Here is a 13,907-nt window from a genome sequence, read left to right as displayed (position 1 = left end):
GTTATGCAGGTGAATGAGGACCCAAAAGCGACTTGGCGAAAACAGAGTCTTTAATCCAGTAAAGGAAATATGCAATACTCCTAGACAAATCAGAGCGGTAAATAAAGCATAAAAACAATTTGACTGTAATGACGAGAACAGACTGGAGACTGATCATAAACTGTAGGTTGCCTCGGGAAGGCACTTGACCGTAGCAGACTCAGACACCTGCTCACCACGCAGCATCTGAGGGAAACACGACACGACAGGGCGATACAAAGACACAGCACGGTGAACAATATACAAGGATCCGACAGGACAGAAACGGAAACAAGGGGAGAAATAGGGACTTCTAATCAGGGGAAAAGATAGGAACAGGTGTGGAAAGACTAAATGATTGATTAGGGGAATAGGAACAGCTGGGAGCAGGAACGGAACGATAGAGAGAAGAGAGAGAGGGAGGGAGAGAGAAAAAGGGAACGAACCTAAAAAGACCAGCAGGGGGAAAACGAACAGAAGGAAAAGCAAAATGACAAGACAATATAAGACAAAACATGACAGTACCCCCCACCACCGAGCGCCTCCTGGCGCACTCGAGGAGGAATCCTGGCGGCAACGGAGGAAATCATCAATCAGTGAACGGTCCAGCACGTCCCGGAGACGGAACCCAACTCCTCCTCAGGACCGTAACCCTCCCAATCCACTAAGTATTGGTGACCCTGTCCCCCGAGAACGCATGTCCATGATCCTACGTACCTTGTAAATAGGTGCGCTCGACAAGGACGGGAGGGGGGAGGGAAGACGAACGGGGTGCGAAGAAAGGGCTTGACACAGGAGACATGGAAGACAGGATGGACGCGACGAAGATGTCGCGAAGAAGCAGTCGCACAGCGACAGGATTGACGACCTGGGAGACACGGAACGGACCAATGAACCGCGGAGTCAACTTACGAGAAGCTGTCGTAAGAGGAAGGTTGCGAGTGGAAAGCCACACTCTCTGGCCGCAACAATACCTTGGACTCTTAATCCTACGTTTATTGGCGGCTCTCACAGTCTGTGCCCTGTAACGGCAAAGTGCAGACCTCACCCTCCTCCAGGTGCGCTCACAACGTTGGACAAACGCTTGAGCGGAGGGAACGCTGGACTCGGCAAGCTGGGATGAGAACAGAGGAGGCTGGTAACCCAGACTACTCTGAAACGGAGATAACCCGGTAGCAGACGAAGGAAGCGAGTTGTGAGCGTATTCTGCCCAGGGGAGCTGTTCTGCCCAAGACGCAGGGTTTCTGAAAGAAAGGCTGCGTAGTATGCGACCAATCGTCTGATTGGCCCTCTCTGCTTGACCGTTAGACTGGGGATGAAACCCGGAAGAGAGACTGACGGACGCACCAATCAAACGACAGAACTCCCTCCAAAACTGTGACGTGAATTGCGGGCCTCTGTCTGAAACGGCGTCTAACGGGAGGCCATGAATTCTGAACACATTCTCGATGATGATTTGTGCCGTCTCCTTAGCGGAAGGAAGTTTAGCGAGGGGAATGAAATGTGCCGCCTTAGAGAACCTATCGACAACCGTAAGAATCACAGTCTTCCCCGCAGACAAAGGCAGACCGGTAATGAAGTCTAGGGCGATGTGAGACCATGGTCGAGAAGGAATGGGAAGCGGTCTGAGACGACCGGCAGGAGGAGAGTTACCTGACTTAGTCTGCGCGCAGTCCGAACAAGCAGCCACGAAACGGCGCGTGTCACGCTCCTGAGTCGGCCACCAAAAGCGCTGGCGAATAGAAGCAAGAGTGCCTCGAACGCCGGGATGACCAGCTAACTTGGCAGAGTGAGCCCACTGAAGAACAGCCAGACGAGTAGAAACAGGAACGAAAAGAAGGTTACTAGGACAACGCGCGGCGACGCAGTGTGCGTGAGTGCTTGCTTAACCTGTCTTTCAATTCCCCAGACTGTCAACCCGACAACACGCCCATAAGGAAGAATCCCCTCGGGATCAGTAGAAGCCACAGAAGAACTAAAAAGACGGGATAAGGCATCAGGCTTGGTGTTCTTGCTACCCGGACGGTAAGAAATCACAAACTCGAAACGAGCGAAAAACAACGCCCAACGAGCTTGACGAGCATTAAGTCGTTTGGCAGAACGGATGTACTCAAGGTTCTTATGGTCTGTCCAAACGACAAAAGGAACGGTCGCCCCTCCAACCACTGTCGCCATTCGCCTAGGGCTAAGCGGATGGCGAGCAGTTCGCGGTTACCCACATCATAGTTGCGTTCAGATGGCGACAGGCGATGAGAAAAATAAGCGCAAGGATGAACCTTATCGTCAGACTGGAAGCGCTGGGATAGAATGGCTCCCACGCCTACCTCTGAAGCGCCAACCTCGACAATGAATTGTCTAGTGACGTCAGGAGTAACGAGGATAGGAGCGGACGTAAAACGTTCTTTTAGAAGATCAAAAGCTCCCTGGGCGGAACCGGACCACTTAAAACACGTCTTGACAGAAGTAAGAGCTGTGAGAGGGGCAGCAACTTGACCGAAATTACGAATGAAACGCCGATAGAAATTAGCGAAACCTAGAAAGCGCTGCAACTCGACACGTGACCTTGGAACGGGCCACTCACTGACAGCTTGGACCTTAGCGGAATCCATCTGAATGCCTTCAGCGGAAATAACGGAACCGAGAAAAGTAACGGAGGAGACATGAAAAGAGCACTTCTCAGCCTTCACGTAGAGACAATTCTCTAAAAGGCGCTGGAGAACACGTCGAACGTGCTGAACATGAATCTCGAGTGACGGTGAAAAATCAGGATATCGTCAAGGTAGACAAAAACAAAGATGTTCAGCATGTCTCTCAGAACATCATTAACTAATGCCTGAAAAACAGCTGGCGCATTGGCGAGACCAAACGGCAGAACCCGGTACTCAAAATGCCCTAACGGAGTGTTAAACGCCGTTTTCCACTCGTCCCCTCTCTGATGCGCACGAGATGGTAAGCGTTACGAAGGTCCAACTTAGTAAAGCACCTGGCTCCCTGCAGAATCTCGAAGGCTGATGACATAAGGGGAAGCGGATAACGATTCTTAACCGTTATGTCATTCAGCCCTCGATATCCACGCAGGGGCGCAGAGTACCGTCCTTTTTCTTAACAAAAAAACCCCGCCCCGGCCGGAGAGGAAGAAGGCACTATGGTACCGGCGTCAAGAGACACAGACAAATAATCCTCGAGAGCCTTACGTTCGGGAGCCGACAGAGAGTATAGTCTACCCCGAGGAGGAGTGGTCCCCGGAAGGAGATCAATACTACAATCATACGACCGGTGAGGAGGAAGGGAGTTGGCTCGGGACCGACTGAAGACCGTGCGCAGATCATGATATTCCTCCGGCACTCCTGTCAAATCGCCAGGTTCCTCCTGAGAAGTGGGGACAGAAGAAACGGGAGGGATGGCAGACATTAAACACTTCACATGACAAGAAACGTTCCAGGATAGGATAGAATTACTAGACCAATTAATAGAAGGATTATGACATACTAGCCAGGGATGACCCAAAACAACAGGTGTAAAAGGTGAACGAAAAATCAAAAAAGAAATAGTCTCACTGTGGTTACCAGATACTGTGAGGGTTAAAGGTAGTGTCTCAAATCTGATACTGGGAAGATGACTACCATCTAAGGCGAACATGGGCGTAGGCTTGTCTAACTGTCTGAAAGGAATGTCATGTTTCCGAGCCCATGCTTCGTCCATGAAACAACCCTCAGCCCCAGAGTCTATCAAGGCACTGCATGTAGCACCCGAACCGGTCCAGCGTAGATGGACCGACATAGTAGTACAGGATCTAGATGGAGAGACCTGAGTAGTAGCGCTCACCAGTAGCCCTCCGCTTACTGATGAGCTCTGGCTTTTACTGGACATGAATTGACAAAATGTCCAGCAAGTCCGCAATAGAGGCACAGGCGGTTGGTGATCCTCCGTTCCCTCTCCTTAGTCGAGATGCGAATACCTCCCAGCTGCATGGGCTCAGTCTCTGAGCCAGAGGAGGGAGATGGTTGCGATGCGGAGCAGGGAAACACCGTTGACGCGAGCTCTCTTCCACGAGCTTGGTGACGAAGATCTACCCGTCGTTCTATGCGGATGGCGAGAGCAATCAAAGAGTCCACACTGGAAGGAACCTCCCGGGAGAGAATCTCATCTTTAACCACTGCGTGGAGTCCCTCCAGAAAACGAGCGAGCAGCGCCGGCTCGTTCCAGTCACTAGAGGCAGCAAGAGTGCGAAACTCTATAGAGTAATCCGTTATGGATCGATCACCTTGGCATAGGGAAGCCAGGGCCCTAGAAGCCTCCCTACCAAAAACTGAACGGTCAAAAACCCGAATCATCTCCTCTTTAAAGTTCTGGTAATTGTTAGAACAATCAGCCCTTGCCTCCCAAATAGCTGTGCCCCACTCTCGAGCCCGGCCAGTAAGGAGTGATATGACGTAAGCAACCCGAGCTCTCTCTCTAGAGTATGTGTTGGGTTGGAGAGAGAACACAATATCACACTGGGTGAGAAAGGAGCGGCACTCCGTGGGCTGCCCGGAGTAACAAGGTGGGTTATTAACCCTAGGTTCCGGAGGCTCGGCAGACCAGGAAGTAACAGGTGGCACGAGACGAAGACTCTGGAACTGTCCAGAGAGGTCGGAAACCTGAGCGGCCAGGTTCTCCACGGCATGACGAGCAGCAGACAATTCCTGCTCGTGTCTGCCGAGCATGGCTCCTTGGATCTCGACGGCAGTGTTACGAGCGTCTGTAGTCGCTGGGTCCATTCTTTGGTCGGATCCTTCTGTTATGCAGGTGAATGAGGACCCAAAAGCGACTTGGCGAAAACAGAGTCTTTAATCCAGTAAAGGAAATATGCAATACTCCTAGACAAATCGGAGCGGTAAATAAAGCATAAAAAACAATTCCACTCGTAATGACGAGAACAGACTGAGACTCGATCATAAACTGTAGGTTGCCTCGGGAAGGCACTTGACCGTAGCAGACTCAGACACCTGCTCACCACGCAGCATCTGAGGGAAACACGACACGACAGGGCGATACAAAGACACAGCACGGTGAACAATATACAAGGATCCGACAGGACAGAAACGGAAAACAAGGGGAGAAATAGGGACTCTAATCAGGGGAAAAGATAGGGAACAGGTGTGGAAGACTAAATGATTGATTAGGGGAATAGGAACAGCTGGGAGCAGGAACGGAACGATAGAGAGAAGAGAGAGAGGGAGGGAGAGAGAAAAAAGGGAACGAACCTAAAAAGACCAGCAGGGGGGAAACGAACAGAAGGAAAATCAAAATGACAAGACAATATAAGACAAAACATGACACTTCCCTTTCAAAATGAAAAGGTTAAAAACAATTCAAATAAAATACTGTAATTCCAAAACAAAATGTCCACACCTCTTCTTTGAATTGTAATCTGATGGGATTATTCCCAGTGTTTAACCAAGACTCTTCATCCTCCTCCTCCACCACCTCCTCCATCACCACCACCTCTTCTTTGAATTGTAATCTGATGGGATTATTCCCAGTGTTTAACCAAGACTCTTCATCCTCCTCCTCCTCCACCACCTCCTCTTCCTCCACCACCACCTCCTCCTCCACCACCTCTTCTTTGAATTGTAATCTGATGGGATTATTCCCAGTGTTTAACCAAGACTCTTCATCATCCTCCTCCTCCACCACCTCCTCCTCCACCACCTCTTCTTTGAATTGTAATCTGATGGGATTATTCCCAGTGTTTAACCAAGACTCTTCAACAAGCCCATATATGATACATTCAGTATTATTCACTAACTAAAAACAGGGTCAATTCCATTAAATCCGGAGTACCTTTTGAATTGAATATGGTATTGACCCCCCAACACCCCGATTTAAAAACCGTGTGATGTACTTCCACTTTTGTTTTTGTTTTGCGACGACAGTGACGCGTTGCCGGCTTGTCTTTCGAAACTTAAAAACAAAACAAAAAAAACAAACAGATGATCTTGTTCTCCGCTCTGTTTTTCTTTTAGCCATCAAAACCCGGAGTGACGTGTGACTACACCGCCTGGTCTCTGCTGGACAAGTTTGAGTGGGACGAGGGCTACTCCGAGAGGTTCGGCCTGTACTACGTAGACTTCAGGAACCAGAATAAACCACGTTACCCAAAAGCCTCGGTTCAGTACTACAAACGCATCATCAGCTCCAACAGTTCCCCAACCAGAGAGGTGAGGACCATTTACTAGATCCTCATTTCAGTTCAATCTTTAATACAATCACATAGAACACATTACAACAGGTTGATATTAAATAGAAAACATGGAAATGTACATAGTTATACTGGTAGAAATGGATATACTGATATACTGTCATACGTTACAAATAGAGCATTCCATATTCAGGTGAGGACATCATCCTGTCAAATATTGAGAAAAGAGGGAGGGGGGAAGAGAGAGAGAAAGAGAAAGAGAGGTTGGGGGGGGAAGAGAGCGAGAGAGAATCTACATAATTAGAATATGATGTGTGTATTCTATATTAACCCTAGCCCATCCTAGTGTGTATCCTATATTAACCCTAAACCATCCTAGTGTGTATCCTATATTAACCCTCTATATTAACCCAAACCATCCTAGTGTGTATCCTATATTAACACTCTATATTAACCCTAAACCATCCTAGTGTGTATCCTATATTAACCCTCTATATTAACCCTATAAACCATCCTAGTGTGTATCTATATTAACCCTCTATATTAACCCAAACCATCCTAGTGTGTATCCTATATTAACACTCTATATTAACCCTAAACCATCCTAGTGTGTATCCTATATTAACCCTCTATATTAACCCTAAACCATCCTAGTGTGTATCCTATATTAACCCTAAACCATCCTAGTGTGTATCCTATATTAACCCTAAACCATCCTAGAGTGTATCCTGTATAACCCTAACCCATCCTAGTGTGTATCCTATATTAACCCTAACCCATCTTACAGGTAGAGAATTGGAAGAGGAAGGCCACAGAGACCTGCTCTTCCAGTAACCAGCTCCTGGCTGCAGGTCAGTTCTACATTAAACATCCCCTTTAAAACATCCCCATTGAAACTTCTCTTTAAAACTTACCCTTTAAAACATCCCCATTAAAACATCCCTATTAAAACATCCCTTTAAAACTTCCCCTTTAAAACCTACCCTTTAAAACATCCTCTTTAAAACATCCCCTTTAAAACATACCCTTTAAAACATCTCCTTTAAAACATCCTCTTTAAAACATCCCCTTTAAAACATCCCCATTAAAACATCCCCATTAAAACATCCGGCCATTAAAACATGCCCTTTCAGAACATCCCCTTTAAAACATCCCCTTTAAAACATCCCCTTTAAAACATCCCCTTTAAAACATCCCCTTTAAAACATCCCCATTAAAACATCCCCATTAAAACATCCCCTTTAAAACATCCCCATTAAAACATCCCCATTAAAACATCCCCTTTAAAACATCCCTTTAAAACATCCCCATTAAAACATCCCCATTAAAACATCCCCATTAAAACATCCCCATTAAAACATCCCCATTAAAACATCCCCATTAAAACATCCCCATTAAAACTTCCCCATTAAAACATCCCCATTAAAACTTCCCCTTTAAAACTTCCCCTTTAAAACTTCCCCTTTAAAACTTCCCTTTAAAACTTCCCCTTTAAAACCTGTGTTCAATGAGAAGGTAGTAAGTGTGGGGCAAACAAATAAAGACTCAGCCTCGTATCACCTCCTTAGATTGAGTGATACAAAGAACATAAAGGGGGCTAAACTTTCTATTGGAAATCGAGGGCAGCTATGGAAACCGTTCTTAGTTATATAAATCACTTGTCAATTCGTATCCTATTACAATTCAATTCCAACTAAATGACGATTATCAATATATCGTAGTAGCCTAATGATGAGTATAGGGAAAGTTTGAAGTAGAGCAGTGCCCTCCAACCCTGTTCCTGGAGAGAGACCCTCCTGTAGGTTATAGCTCCAACCCTGTTCTTAGAGAGAGACCCTCCTGTAGGTTTTAACTCCAACCCTGTTCCTGGAGAGAGACCCTCCTGTAGGTTATAGCTCCAACCCTGTTCCTGGAGAGATTTAGGCACGAGGATATATATATTAAATTGACTTTATTAGTGTTATATATTATTATCGGTGGGATGGTACAGTAAATTTATATTTTGCCATGGGTCACCGTGTCTCTGTGGACGAGATCTATCTGTCGTGGTGTTACTGTCTGTGTGGCTTAGTGGCTAAGGGTCTGGCTTGCCTTGCTATGTGAAGTTGAACTCTTGGGAGGGCCTTTTAAAAATCGCTCCTTTGTGCAGATTTTTTTTTTTTTTTTTAATCAGCTGCTTCGTCCTCTCTTAACCCCAGCAGCAGAGCATAAAGCATCCACCGGTTAAATCTAATCTTTGTATTGGAAATTGCATGCATTTCCGTTGGTCACAAAGAGTAGAGTATTTCCTAGTCTAGGATATTTCGAAGGAGTCAAACACTTTGGATCCCGTCAAAAAAAGACACTAAAAACCGGGTGAAAACCAGCTTCATCTTGCTACAGATCAAAGAGGAAAGCTGATTTTGCCAAACAACAACACTTGACAGTTGAGTGACCGCTAATGTTTGCTAGCTGATGCTACTAGCCACGGCATTGGCACGGCACTTCTCAAATGGGTTAACGTGCCTTTTGTCTGGGTTCAACTCTCCGTAATGCTTCTGTCTCTTCATTAGAGGAACAACGGAGTACTGCTGCCAATATACTAAGACTTATACATGGTAAGAAAAATCATCATATATATTTTTAAAGACTTGATATTATACTTTTGGGGGGGGGGGGGTTAACCCTTTGAGTGCTGTGCTCTCTTGAGCCTTTATATAAAGACTGCTTTAATGTTAAAGTAATCTGTGTAAAATGGTTGATGTGCCGATGTGTGTTGCAGACCCCCTGACCAGCCATATGGAGATGGTCACAGAGGTGGTGGTCCCCACTGTGTGTACCCTGTGTATCCTCCTATCTGCGGTCTTCCTCATGTTCCTGCTGCGGAGACACAACTAGATATACTACTATTACACTACTAGATATACTACTACACTACTACTACACTACTACTACACTACTAGATATACTACTACACAACTACTACACAACTAGATATACTACTACTACACAACTAGATATACTACTACTACACAACTAGATATACTACTACTACACTACTAGATATACTACTACACTACTAGATATACTACTACTACACAACTAGATATACTACTACACTACTAGATATACTACTACTACACGATATACTACTACTACACAACTAGATATACTACTACTACACAACTAGATATACTACTACTACACAACTAGATATACTACTACTACACTACTAGATATACTACTACTACACTACTAGATATACTACTACTACACAACTAGATATACTACTACTACACGATATACTACTACTACACAACTAGATATACTACTACTACACAACTAGATATACTACTACTACACAACTAGATATACTACTACTACACAACTAGATATACTACTACTACACAACTAGATATACTACTACTACACAACTAGATATACTACTACTACACAACTAGATATACTACTACTACACAACTAGATATACTACTACTACACAACTAGATATACTACTACTACACAACTAGATATACTACTACTACACAACTAGATATACTACTACTACACAACTAGATATACTACTACTACACAACTAGATATACTACTACTACACAACTAGATATACTACTACTACACAACTAGATATACTACTACTACACTACTAGATATACTACTACACTACTACTACACAACTAGATATACTACTACTACACAACTAGATATACTACTACTACACAACTAGATATACTACTACTACACAACTAGATATACTACTACTACACTACTAGATATACTACTACACTACTAGATATACTACTACACTACTAGATATACTACTACACTACTAGATATACTACTACACAACTAGATATACTACTATACTACTACTACACAACTAGATATACTACTACTACAACTAGATATACTACTACTACACAACTAGATATACTACTACTACACAACTAGATATACTACTACTACACAACTAGATATACTACTACTACACAACTAGATATACTACTACTACACAACTAGATATACTACTACTACACAACTAGATATACTACTACTACACAACTAGATATACTACTACTACTCAACTAGATATACTACTACTACTCAACTAGATATACTACTACTACTCAACTAGATATACTACTACTACTCAACTAGATATACTACTACTACTCAACTAGATATACTACTACTACTACACTACTAGATATACTACTACTACTCAACTAGATATACTACTACTACTCAACTAGATATACTACTACTACTACACTACTAGATATACTACTACTACTACTCAACTAGATATACTACTACTACTACTCAACTAGATATACTACTACTACTACTCAACTAGATATACTACTACTACTACTACTACTACTACTACTACACAACTAGATATACTACTACACAACTAGATATACTACTACTACACAACTAGATATACTACTACTACTACACAACTAGATATACTACTACTACACAACTAGATATACTACTACTACTACACAACTAGATATACTACTACTACTACACAACTAGATATACTACTACTACTACACAACTAGATATACTACTACTACTACACAACTAGATATACTACTACTACTACACAACTAGATATGATACTACTACTACTACACAACTAGATATACTACTACTACACAACTAGATATACTACTACTACTACACAACTAGATATACTACTACTACTACACAACTAGATATACTACTACTACTACACAACTAGATATACTACTACTACTACACAACTAGATATACTACTACTACACAACTAGATATACTACTACTAATACACAACTAGATATACTACTACTAATACACAACTAGATATACTACTACACAACTAGATATACTACTACTACTACTACACAACTAGATATACTACTAATACACTACTAGATATACTACTACTACACTACTAGATATACTACTACTACACAACTAGATATACTACTACTAATACACAACTAGATATACTACTACTAATACACAACTAGATATACTACTACTAATACACTACTAGATATACTACTACTAATACACTACTAGATATACTACTACTACACAACTAGATATACTACTACTACACAACTAGATATACTACTACTACACAACTAGATATACTACTACTAATACACGACTAGATATACTACTACTAATACACAACTAGATATACTACTACTAATACACAACTAGATATACTACTACTAATACACAACTAGATATACTACTACTACTACACAACTAGATATACTACTACTAATACACTACTAGATATACTACTACTACACAACTAGATATACTACTACTACACAACTAGATATACTACTACTACACAACTAGATATACTACTACTAATACACAACTAGATATACTACTACTAATACACAACTAGATATACTACTACTAATACACAACTAGATATACTACTACTAATACACAACTAGATATACTACTACTAATACACAACTAGATATACTACTACTAATACACAACTAGATATACTACTACTACACAACTAGATATACTACTACTAATACACTACTAGATATACTACTACTAATACACTACTAGATATACTACTACTACTACACTACTAGATATACTACTACTACACAACTAGATATACTACTACTACACAACTAGATATACTACTACTACACAACTAGATATACTACTACTACACAACTAGATATACTACTACTACACAACTAGATATACTACTACTAATACACAACTAGATATACTACTACTAATACACAACTAGATATACTACTACTAATACACAACTAGATATACTACTACTACTACACAACTAGATATACTACTACTAATACACAACTAGATATACTACTACTACTACACAACTAGATATACTACTACTACTACACAACTAGATATACTACTACTAATACACAACTAGATATACTACTACACAACTAGATATGATACTACTACTACACAACTAGATATACTACTACACCACTAGATATACTACTACACCACTAGATATACTACTACACAACTAGATATACTACTATTCACAACTAGTATTACTATTATTACTACTACTACACACAACTAGATATACTACTACACTACTACTCACAACTAGTATTACTATTATAGCAATTCCAACTTCTCAACCAGGTTAATGGAAAAAAATGAAAGTTTGATGTGAAGTTAAGTCGTTTGCTTTATCCATAATATTTAGCTTATTGTACATTACATTTAAGTCATTTAGCAGACGCTCTTATCCAGAGCGACTTACACAGACCATTCCAGCAACTGATTCAGTTGAGACTTCCAAGGTAATGCGCGTTGACACGTTCACACACAGCGAGGACAAGAGAGTAGCGACATGGATGATGGGATATTTTCATTTAGAAACACTTCAAATTGTGTTGTTTAAAAAAAATTAAAAAAAATAAACATATTTTCCTATGGTCTGTAGTGATGTTTGACTTACTGGATCTAAGCAGCAAAGTTGACCAGGCTGCAACACACCATGGTGGTGAAATAGGCAGCGTCCTCGCTGGCGCTGTTCACAGTCATCTCATCTGAAACACATTTAACCTTGAGTGGCAAAAAGGGAACACTTCACAGGGAAATCCATCTATTGGAAGGGGAGCTTCACCACAACAACAACAACAACAACATCATCTGAAAATACAAGAGCCTTCAGAATGTAATCATACCCCTGGACTTATTCCATATTTTGTTGTGTTACAGCCTGAATTCAAAATGTATTAAAATTGATTTCTCATCCATTTACACACAATACCCCATAATGAAAGTGAAAACATGTTGTTTTTTTTTGACATTTTTGCAAATTTATTGAAAATAAAATATGGAAATATCTCATTTACATAAGGTATTCCCACCCCTGAGTCAATACATATTAGGATCACATTTGGCGCCGATTACAGCTGTGAGTCTTTCTGGGTAAGTCTCTAAGAGTGATGATAGCTGTGAGTCTTTCTGGGTGAGTCTCTAAGAGTGATGACAGCTGTGAGTCTTTCTGGATAAGTCTCCAAGAGTGATTACAGCTGTGAGTCTTTCTGGGTGAGTCTCTAAGAGTGATTACAGCTGTGAGTCTTTCTGGGTAAGTCTCTAAGAGTGATTACAGCTGTGAGTCTTTCTGGGTAAGTCTCTAAGAGTGATTACAGCTGTGAGTCTTTCTGGGTAAGTCTCGAAGAGTGATTACAGCTGTGAGTCTTTCTGGGTGAGTCTCTAAGAGTGATTACAGCTGTGAGTCTTTCTGGGTCAGTCTTTCTGGGTGAGTCTCTAAGAGTGATTACAGCTGTGAGTCTTTCTGGGTAAGTCTCTAAGAGTGATTACAGCTGTGAGTCTTTCTGGGTCAGTCTTTCTGGGTCAGTCTCTAAGAGCTTTGCACACCTGGATTGTACAATATTTGCCCATTATTATTTTTTTAATTCTTCAAGCTCTGTCAAGTTGGTTGTCGATCATTGCTTGCTAGACAGACATGTTCAAGTTTTGCCATCGATTTAAAAGCCGATTTATATATAATAATAATAATAATATATGCCATTTAGCAGATGCTTTTATCCAAAGCGACTTACAGTCATGTGTGCATACATTCTACGTATGGGTGGTCCCGGGGATCGAACCCACTACCCTGGCGTTACAAGCGCCATGCTCTACCAACTGAGCTACAGGA

The 13,907-nt window shown here is 41.8% G+C and overlaps 1 protein-coding gene and 1 long non-coding RNA gene across 2 annotated transcripts in view; one reads left to right on the top strand and one right to left on the bottom strand.

Moving 5' to 3' along the window:
• Positions 1–6,108: 6,108 nt before the first annotated feature.
• Positions 6,109–13,907, bottom strand: part of zwilch (zwilch kinetochore protein) — a gene marked incomplete at its 5' end in the record, with an annotated part of 28,126 nt that continues 20,327 nt past the window's right edge. The window contains 1 exon segment of the mRNA XM_046351580.1: positions 6,109–6,203.
• On the top strand, positions 6,988–9,090 carry LOC124036967. Its single transcript, XR_006839090.1, has 3 exons — positions 6,988–7,053; positions 8,755–8,799; positions 8,964–9,090. It is a non-coding gene; the product is annotated as an uncharacterized LOC124036967 (long non-coding RNA).

The sequence above is a fragment of the Oncorhynchus gorbuscha genome, linkage group LG06, assembly GCF_021184085.1.
Source record: "Oncorhynchus gorbuscha isolate QuinsamMale2020 ecotype Even-year linkage group LG06, OgorEven_v1.0, whole genome shotgun sequence".
NCBI classification, from domain to species: domain Eukaryota; kingdom Metazoa; phylum Chordata; class Actinopteri; order Salmoniformes; family Salmonidae; genus Oncorhynchus; species Oncorhynchus gorbuscha.
Note: the sequence above shows the minus strand (reverse complement) of the source record. Positions and strands in the feature narration are given on the sequence as shown.